Consider the following 9,365-nt stretch of genomic DNA (forward strand, 5'->3'; position numbering starts at 1 on the left):
AGGAAAATTGTAAATGTAGTGGGCTGGATAATAGAGGGAATTTTTTTTTAATTTCATTTTACTTTTTTCTCCACAGTGAGAAAAACAGCCACACAAATACAATGGTAAATAGCAACTGACAACAAATATGGGTCCAGTGTTGTCATCTATATATTTTTAGCAGACTCCAGAAATTTTGATTTTTGTGTAAAAATTTCGGAATTTTTCGTGTTTTTAAGTAAATTTAAAGTTTTAAAAACAGCATGTGGGCCAGAGAAAAGGTATCTGTGGGACAGACGTTGCCTGTCTGCCACCTCTTATCTGTGTAAATTTTGTAAGCCTCCAAATCATCACTGAAGAATAAAAAAGATACAGCTGAGGACAGAAATCTGAAGCATACCATGTTATATTAAGCATAAGGTGATTGAAATTTACATAGTCTAACAAATAAGACCATATTTCTGATATATAGGATAAAATGTTTGAAATTAAGAGTATTCTGGGAAATTTAAGATGTGGATTCACTTGGAGTAATTGGGTTCATTTGGGTTCAATTAGTTATAAATTCAGCTGAGAAGATCATACATTTAAGGGATATGGGGCGCCTCAGTGGCTCAGTGGGTTAAGTGCCTTTGGCTCAGGTCATGATGCTCAGTGGGAAGCCTGCTTTTCCCTCTCCCTCTGCCTGCCTCTCTGCCTGCTTGTGTTCTCTTTCTCTCTCTCATTTATTTATTTATTTGACAGATAGAGACACAGCAAGAGAGGGAACACAAGCAGGGCGAGTGGGAGATGGAGAAGCAGGCTTCCTGCTGAGCAGGGAGCCCAATGTGGGGCTCGATCCCAGGACCCTGGGGTCATGACCTGAGCCGAAGGCAGTGCCTTAACTACTGAGCCACCCAGGTGCCCCAATAAAATCTTTAATAAATAAATTTAAAAAATAAATAAAGGAAATGATGGCATGGCAGGTATAAAGGGTGTGACCAAAATTAAGGAGAGGTGGCAAGAAGCTGCAGCCCACACTGACCTCTCTTTTCCATGGGGATTTGTGTCACTCTGCTTGCGTCAGCTCCTAGGGAGATCTTTTACTTGTGATCACACCTTCAGAGTTGGAGCTTACTCTGCTTCCTGCTAAAGATCCCCCTGGGAGTTGACAAGGATGTGTAGCAAGTATTTTCTTTCTTTTTTTTTCTTAAGATTTTTTAATTTATTCATTTGAAACACAGAGATACAGAGAGAGAGAAAGAGCGTGAGCAGGGGCAGAGGCAGAGGGAAAGGGCGAAGCAGGCTCCCTGCTGAGCCAGGAGCCCGATGTGGGGCTCGATCCCAGGACCCTGGGATCATGACCCAAGCCAAAGGCAGATGCTTAACCATCAGAGTGACCCAGGCACCCCTAGTAAGTATTTTCTTATATAGGCCTGCAAAGGCTGAAGCGACCTGGTATCCAGGATGGGAGTGCTGGTAGCTCTATGTATATGTTTGTTTGAGGTTTTAATCAAGTTTTCAAGGAGTAAAAAAAAAAAAAAAAAAAACACAAAAGAATATAAATGAAATGAAAATGTCTTAGTTAAAATACTGCAAAATGCGGGCGCCTGGGTGGCTCAGTCGGTTAAGCGACTGCCTTCGGCTCAGGTCATGATCCTGGAGTCCCGGGATCGAGTCCCGCATCGGGCTCCCTGCTCGGCAGGGAGTCTGCTTCTCCCTCTGACCCTCCTCCCTCTCATGCTCTCTCTCATTCTCTCTGTCTCAAATAAATAAATAAAATCTTAAAAAAAAATAAAAAATAAAAAAATAAAATAAAATACTGCAAAATGCAAAACATCAAAATAAGATTTTTTTCACATCTTTTCAAGAGCTTGATGATCCCATATATTGAGCAGAATTCTCAATCAGCACTAAAATAATGGGCATTTGCCTTTTTTTTCCTTTTAAAAAATTTTTTTAAATTAACATATAATATATTATTTGTTTCAGGGGTACAGGTCTGTGATTCATCAGTCTTATACAATTCACAGTGCTCACCACAGAACATAACCCTTCCCAATGTCCATCACCCAGCCACCCCATCCCTCCCACCCCCCTCCACTCCAGCAGCTCTCAGTTTTTCTCTTATTCCTTGTCTCCGTCTCTGGTTTCACCTTGTTTCATTTTTCCCTCCCTTCCCCTGTGATCCTCTGGGCATTTGCCTTTTGTTTGTGTGTTTTTTGTTTTGTTTTGTTTTTATTTTTTTTCCATAGCCCAGTAGTTATACTCTCTCTCTTTTTAAAAAATTTTAAAATATTTTATTTATTTGTTTGCAGAGAGAGCGTGCACAAGCAGGGGGAGCGGAAGGGCAGAGGGAGAAGCAGGCTCCCTGCTGAGCAAGGAGCCCGATGCGGGACTGGATCCCAGGACCCTGGGATCATGACCTGAGCCAAAGGCAGATGCTTAACTGACTGAGCCACCCAGGTGTCCCTTGTGTGTGTGTTTGTGTGTATATTAATGATTTCATCTCTCAAGGTTTACTTTTGTCAAGGTGAAGTCTTCCTTTTCCCTCTCCAGGTTACTAGGGAAATCTATCCACAGCAAGACTGAGGAGAAATCATCCTTTAAAAACAACTTGGTGTTAGGGTGCCTGGGTGGCTCAGTCAGTTAAGCGTCTGACTCTTGATTTTGGCTCAGGTTGTGACCTCGGGGTTGTGAGATCGAGCCCAGCATCAAGCCCTGAGTTGGGCTCAGTGTGGAGTCAGCTTGGGATTCTCTCTCTCCCTCTGCCCCTTCCCTCCTCAAATAAATGAAATTTTAAAAAAAATAAATAAATAATAACTAAACAAAAGCTGGTGTCACATCCATTTGGATGGCTACTATTTAAAAAATAGAAAACCCCAAGTATTGGCGAGGACATGGAGAAATTGGAACCCTTGTGCACTGTTAGTGGGAATGTAAAATGGTGCAGCCACTTTGGAAAACAGTATGGCAGTGCCTCAAAAAATGACAAATAAAATTACCATATGAAGGCGCCTGAGTGGCTCAGTTGGTTAAGCGACTGCCTTTGGCTCAGGTCATGATCCTGGAGTCCCGGGATCGAGTCCCGCATCGGGCTCCCTGCTCAGCGGGGAGCCTGCTTCTCCCTCTGACCCTCACCCCTCTCATGCTCTCTCTCTCATTCTTTCTCTCAAACAAATAAATAAAATCTTAAAAAAAAAAAATTACCATATGATCCAGCAGTTCCATTTCTGGGTATATATTCCAGAAACAAGGAGACCCCAAGGAACTGAAAGAGACTCAAACAGATACTTGTGTACCCATATTCATAGCAGCATCATTCACAATGGCCAAAAGGTGGAAGCAACCCACGTATCCATTGACAGATGAATGGATAAACTAAATGTGTTATGGACATACAATGGAATATTATTCAGCCTTAAAAAGGAAGGAAATTCTGACACCTGCTACAACACAGATGAACTCTGAGCACATTCTGCTATGTGAAATAAGCCAGTCACTAAAGGACAAATATTATACGACTCCACTTATATGAGGGGCCTAGAATAGTCTAATACATAGAGACAGAGGAATAGTGGTTTCCAGGAGCTGGGGGAAGGAGGAATTGGGAATTACTGTTTAATGGGTACAGAGTCTCAGCTGGGGAAGATGAAAAAGTTCTGCAGATGGATAGAGGTGAGGGTTGTACCACAATGTGAATGTTCTTAATGCCACTGAACCGTTCATTTAAAAACGGTTATAATGATAAATATTCTGTTGTTTTTTGACCACAAGTTTAAAAAAAAAAAAAAGCCCCACCCTGGTGTTTATTTATTTTGTGAGGGGGCTAATCAGCTTTTATTTATTTAAAAAAAATTTTAAATTTAAATTAAATGTAATTAACATATAGTGTATTATTAGTTTCAGAGGTAGAATCTAGTGATTCATCAGTTGCATACAACATCCAGTGCTCATTCCATCAAGTGCCCTCCCTCATGCCCATCCCCCATTACCCCATCCCCCCACGCACCACTCCTCCAGCCATCCTCCATCATTCCCTACAGTTAAGAGTCTCTTGTGGTTTGTCTCCCTGTTTTCATCTTAGTTTATTTTTTATTTTTTTTTAAAGATTTTTATTTATTTGAGAGAGAATGAGATAGAGAGCATGAGAGGGGGGAGGGTCAGAGAGAGAAGCAGACTCCCTGCTGAGCAGGGAGCCCGATGTGGGACTCGATCCCGGGACTCCAGGATCATGACCTGAGCCGAAGGCAGTCGCTTAACCAACTGAGCCACCCAGGCGCCCCATCTTATTTTATTTTCCCTTCCTTTGCCCTTTGTTCATCTGTGAGTGAAATCATATGATACTTGTCTTTCTCTGACTGACTTATTTCGCTTAGTGTAATACCTTCTAGTTCCATCCACGTCATTGCAAATGGCAAGATTTCATTCCTTTTGATGTCTAAGTAATATTCCATTGTGTATATATACCACCTTTTTTTTTTTAGATTTCATTTATTTATTTGTCAGAGAGAGAGAGTGCACATAAGGGAGAGAGAGTGAGCACAAGCAGAGGGAGCGGCAGGCAGAGGGAAAAGCAGACTCCCTGCTGAGCAAAAAGCCCGATGTGGGACTTGATCCCAGGACCCCAGGATCACGACCCGAGCTGAAGGCAGACACTTCACCGACTGAGCCACCCAGATGTCGCTATATCACATCTTCTTTATCCATTTATCTGTCAATGGACATCTGGGCTCTTTCCATATTTTGTCTGTTGTTGCTATAAACATTGGGGTGCAGGTGCCTCTTTGAATCACTATGATTGTGTCCTTTGGATAAATACATCATAGTGCAATTGCTGGGTCATAGGGTAGCTCTATTTTCAACTTTTTGAGGAACCGCCATACTGTTTTCTAGTGTGGCTGCACCAGCTTCCATTCCCACCAGCAGTGTAAGAGGATTCCCCTTTCTCCACTTCCTCACCAACATCTGTCGTTTCTTGACTTGTTAATTTTAGCCATTCTGACTGGTGTGAGGTGGTATCTCATTGTGGTTTTGATTTGTATTTACCTGAGGTTGACCACTCTGGTGTTTATTGAGCACATACCACGTGCCAGGTACATGTATTACCTCTGCTAAATGCTTAATATGCATTTTCTCTTCATTTTTTAAAAAATTTTATTTATTTAGGTAATCTCTACACTCCATGTGGGGCTCAAATTCACGACCCTCAGATCGAGAGTTACATGCTCTTCCAACTGAGCCAACCAGGCTCCCCTCTCCTGATGTTTTTGACTTTCCATTTCAGCCTCTAATGTCATTTTGCCTCCACTTTATAAATGCACATATTTTAATCAGAACTGTCCCAGCATTGATGAATTTTCATTTAGATTTAATTTCCTGTTCAATTTTCTCTACAGTGAGACTTACCCATTTCTGATTTTTTCCATTTTTAATTTTACTAAAATAATTTTTGTGTGAATCAGTTCTTTCCTGGACAAATTTTATAAGGAGTGCTTAATTCATCATTCAAATTTGATCCATACCAAATGTTACTAATTTTTCACATCTGCCACCATAGTTTTATGGGTGCTCATTATTTTTATCAAGTACAATTTGATTCAGGGGACTTTTTGAAGTTTTCAATGTTATATACAACATCTGATTCTCTAATTTTTTTTTTTTTTTGGTCTAAGACAATTTTACTGGGTAGAATAGCCATTTTCAGTTTTATATTGTACTGATTATTTCTAACAGTAATAATCAATATGAATTGGATAATACTGATAGAATTCTTTCTTTTTTTAAAAGATTTTATTTGTAAGTTATCTCTAACTCCAAGATGGGGCTCAAACCCACAACCCTGAGATTAAGAGTCATATGCTCTACTGACTGAGTCAACCTGGAGCCCCCTATCGAATTATTTCAATATCCGACAGGCTTTTATATGTGAGAGAATACCCATAACTATTTCTTGCTCAATCTATTCAAGTCTTATAGCTAATAAAACTTGAAATCAATCTTTGGAGTATTTAAACATTGTTTACAAACTTAATTAAATAACCTTAAAATTTTAAACTGCAATTAAATAAGTTTGGGTATGGCTGATTCTTATGAGTACTTCAAATATTTTTTTTAAAGATTTATTTATTTATTTGAGAGAGAGAGTGAACACTGCACGGGGGAGGAGCAGAGGGAGAGGGAGAAGCAGACTCCCTGCTGAGCAGGGAGCCTGATGTGGGAATCCATCTCAGGAATCTGGGATCATAACCTGAGCCAAAGGCAGACACTTAACCGACTGAGCCACCCAGGTGCCCCCTTCAAATATGTTAAAAACAGACCAAACATACAAAAATGATGTTTTATTGTGAAGCTAATGTTTAAGCTTCAGGACTCCTTACCTGTTCACCTTCTTCCAGGGCCCCTTCTTTTTTCTAGATACATGCTTACTCTCATACCTTACTCAGCATTTTTCTTCTTACATAGGGACACACAAATTGTATTTTATTTATTTATTATTTATTATTTTTTTTAAAGGTTTTATTTATTTGACAGAGAGAAAGACAGCCAGAGAGGGAACACAAGCAGAGGGAGTGGGAGAGGGAGAAGCAGGCTTCCCGAGGAGCAGGGAGCCTGATGCGGGGCTCGATCCCAGGACCCTGGGATCATGACCTGAGCCGAAGGCAGACACTTAACGACTGAGCCACCCAGGCGCCCCTGTATTTTATTTATTTTTTTAAATTAACTTTTTTTTTTTTTTTAAGTAATGTCTACACTCAACATGGGGTTTGGACTCAAGACCTGAGATCAAGAGTTCCACACTCTTCTAACTGAATCAGCCAGGTTCCTGGGGCGTACAAATTGTATAAGCTTTAGGTCCCACAAAGTCTGGATCCTCCTGCCCCCTGCTTCCTTGGATCACTGCTTTATTTATTTTTTCATCCTCCTAGAGTTTCTGTAAGGCTATATTTATTCCTCTCTGGGCTTTCAAAAATCCCGTCAGACTGAAAAGAAAAAGAAATGTCATCTTAGTCCAGTGGAAGTTATTGGATCTGGGTCCTTCATCAATTGATTCTTGGTCAGGACTCAAGACTTGTTTGTGCAGTCCAAGGGGACTGTCAGCAGGCCATACACGAGCTTTTCTTCATTATGTCTCTAAGACTTTTGAAGTCATACTTCCGCAGAGGTTTGAGTGTTTTGCAACCTGATGTCTTTCCTCAAAATCATGGGCTTTCAGTCTCATTTGGGCACCATCCTATAACTCATTGTCCTGTTGGAGAACACTGATGGGGACTTTCACATTTTTGAAATTCATGTATTCCTACTAATACATTATTTTGTTATATTCACAGAGCCACTTGAAGGCTTCACTTCCTAGAATAAGAATGAATTGAGTTCTGTGGAGTTAGCAGGACTTGGGGATGGTTGGCTAACTGGTTCTTGTTGTCCTCACCTACTTAGTCATTCTGCCCACGGTTCCCTTTGTCCGAACGATCTGACTCCTCACAGGCCTGTGAGTTACTTGCCTTATCCAGGTGGGAACAATACACATGTAAACTTTATAAATAGACATCTAATTAATAAAAGAAGCAAAGTACCCATATGGGTTAACTTATTCAGATTAATAAGTTATGGGATGCTAGGCTGGCTCAGTCGGTGGAGCATGTGGCTCTTGATCTCAGGGTTGTGAGTTCAAGCCCCATGTTGGGTGTCGAGCTTACTTAAAAGAGAAAAAAAAAGTAAAAAGTTAAACGTATCCTGTATCCTATAATAGTCACCATTCTTGTACGTTTCAACCAGTTTTTGTGCTCTTTTTCTATTGGAACTTTCCTATTTGGGTTGTCATCATGAACTCACGGCCTTTCACAGATTCAACTTTTCCAGTAGCTTTGACAGCAACAGTAATAAAATAATCATCACATTGTTATGGATGTCACAGTTGTCGCATCTTGGCCAGTGACAGGTTGGTTCCTTTGTCCTGTCAGCGCTGCTAATGTTATTTATAGCCTTCTGGCTTGCTGACAACAGGAGAGCATGTTCCCATGCTATGCAGCCTGATTTTTTTTTTCTTTCCGCAAGCTATGGACTCAGTGCCCCTCCTCTGGGTGGAGAACGACACGCATGAACCTTTTGAGAGTTGTCTGTGGGTAGGGGTGGGGCGGGGGGCTGCTGCTTTTGGAGCCCTCTCAGTAATCACTCAGCAATGACAATGGTAATTTTTTGTTAAGATTTTACTTATTCATTTGAGAGAGAGAAATAGGGAGCACAAGCACGGGAAGCGGCAGAGGAAGAGGAAGAAGCAGGCTCCCTGCCGAGCAGGGAGCCCAACGCGGGACTCGATCCCAGAAGCCTGGGATCATGACCTGAGCTGAAGGGAGACACTTAACTGACTGAGCCACTCAGGTGCCCTGACAATACTTATTTTTTAAGGTTAGGAGTTTGCATTTATTTTTCCAATTTAACGTGGAGTGCTACTGTACCTTACATTTGTTACACTGGCAGATAATTTGTGGGTGGTTTTGTTTGTTTGTTGTAATCTTGGGGCGAGGGGCATCAGATTGGCAAAGACACAAAATCTGGGTGTGCCTCTGGGTCAAAAGGGCAGGATCTAAAGGTCCTGCTTTAGTCGCCTAATCTTCACAACAACCAAATGAGGTAAGCATTCTTGGCATCTTCATTTTACAGATGAGGAAACCTAGCCTCCCAACCTTTTCCGTACCACAGGCACATGTACAAAATAATGCTTGTATGGCACCCTGGATTAAATACACAAGGCTGGCAGGGGCCAAAGGTATGGGGTGACCACTAGTCCCAGTTTGCCCAGGACTTCCCCAGTTTTAAAACCAAAAGTACCTTGTCCTGGAACCCCTTCCAGTCCCAGTCAAACCAAGATGGTTAGTCATCCTTGCGGAGGTGTCTGGCCAGGGGTCTCCAGCTGCCCCACGCCCAGCCTGCCTGGCTGACCTATGGATGAATACCTCCTTGCTCTTGTAAACTTTTAGTGGTACACTGGTGTGCCCGCCCATTTCAGGTGAGACTGAGCAATCAGCCTGAGGTCACAGAGCTAGTAAAGAGAGGAACCAGGATTGAACTCAGCCCTGCGTGACTCCCGAGCCTAACTCTTAACCACGATGCTTTGTCCTTCTGTGTCTCCTTTACGCCCATCCCCTCAGCCTTGTCAGTACTGCTTCATCCTCAAATACTCAACACTTTGAAACCAACAGAAGTAAAAGGGGCTTCTATTCACTTTTCTCAAAAATATTTGCAACTTTGAAGAGTGCCTCAGGAAGAGGAATTATGCTCAAGAAGACAGATGGTAAGAGAGGTACCTACAAAGGGGTCAACAGTGCCTCATCTGGATGTCCTGCTAAGAACCTGACTTTTCCCTTTGGCCTTGGGGAGCCACTGAAAGTTTTGGAGCAGAGGAG

The sequence above is a fragment of the Leptonychotes weddellii genome, chromosome 4 (genome assembly GCF_054177405.1).
Source record: "Leptonychotes weddellii isolate Sample4059 chromosome 4, ASM5417740v2, whole genome shotgun sequence".
Lineage (NCBI taxonomy): Eukaryota > Metazoa > Chordata > Mammalia > Carnivora > Phocidae > Leptonychotes > Leptonychotes weddellii.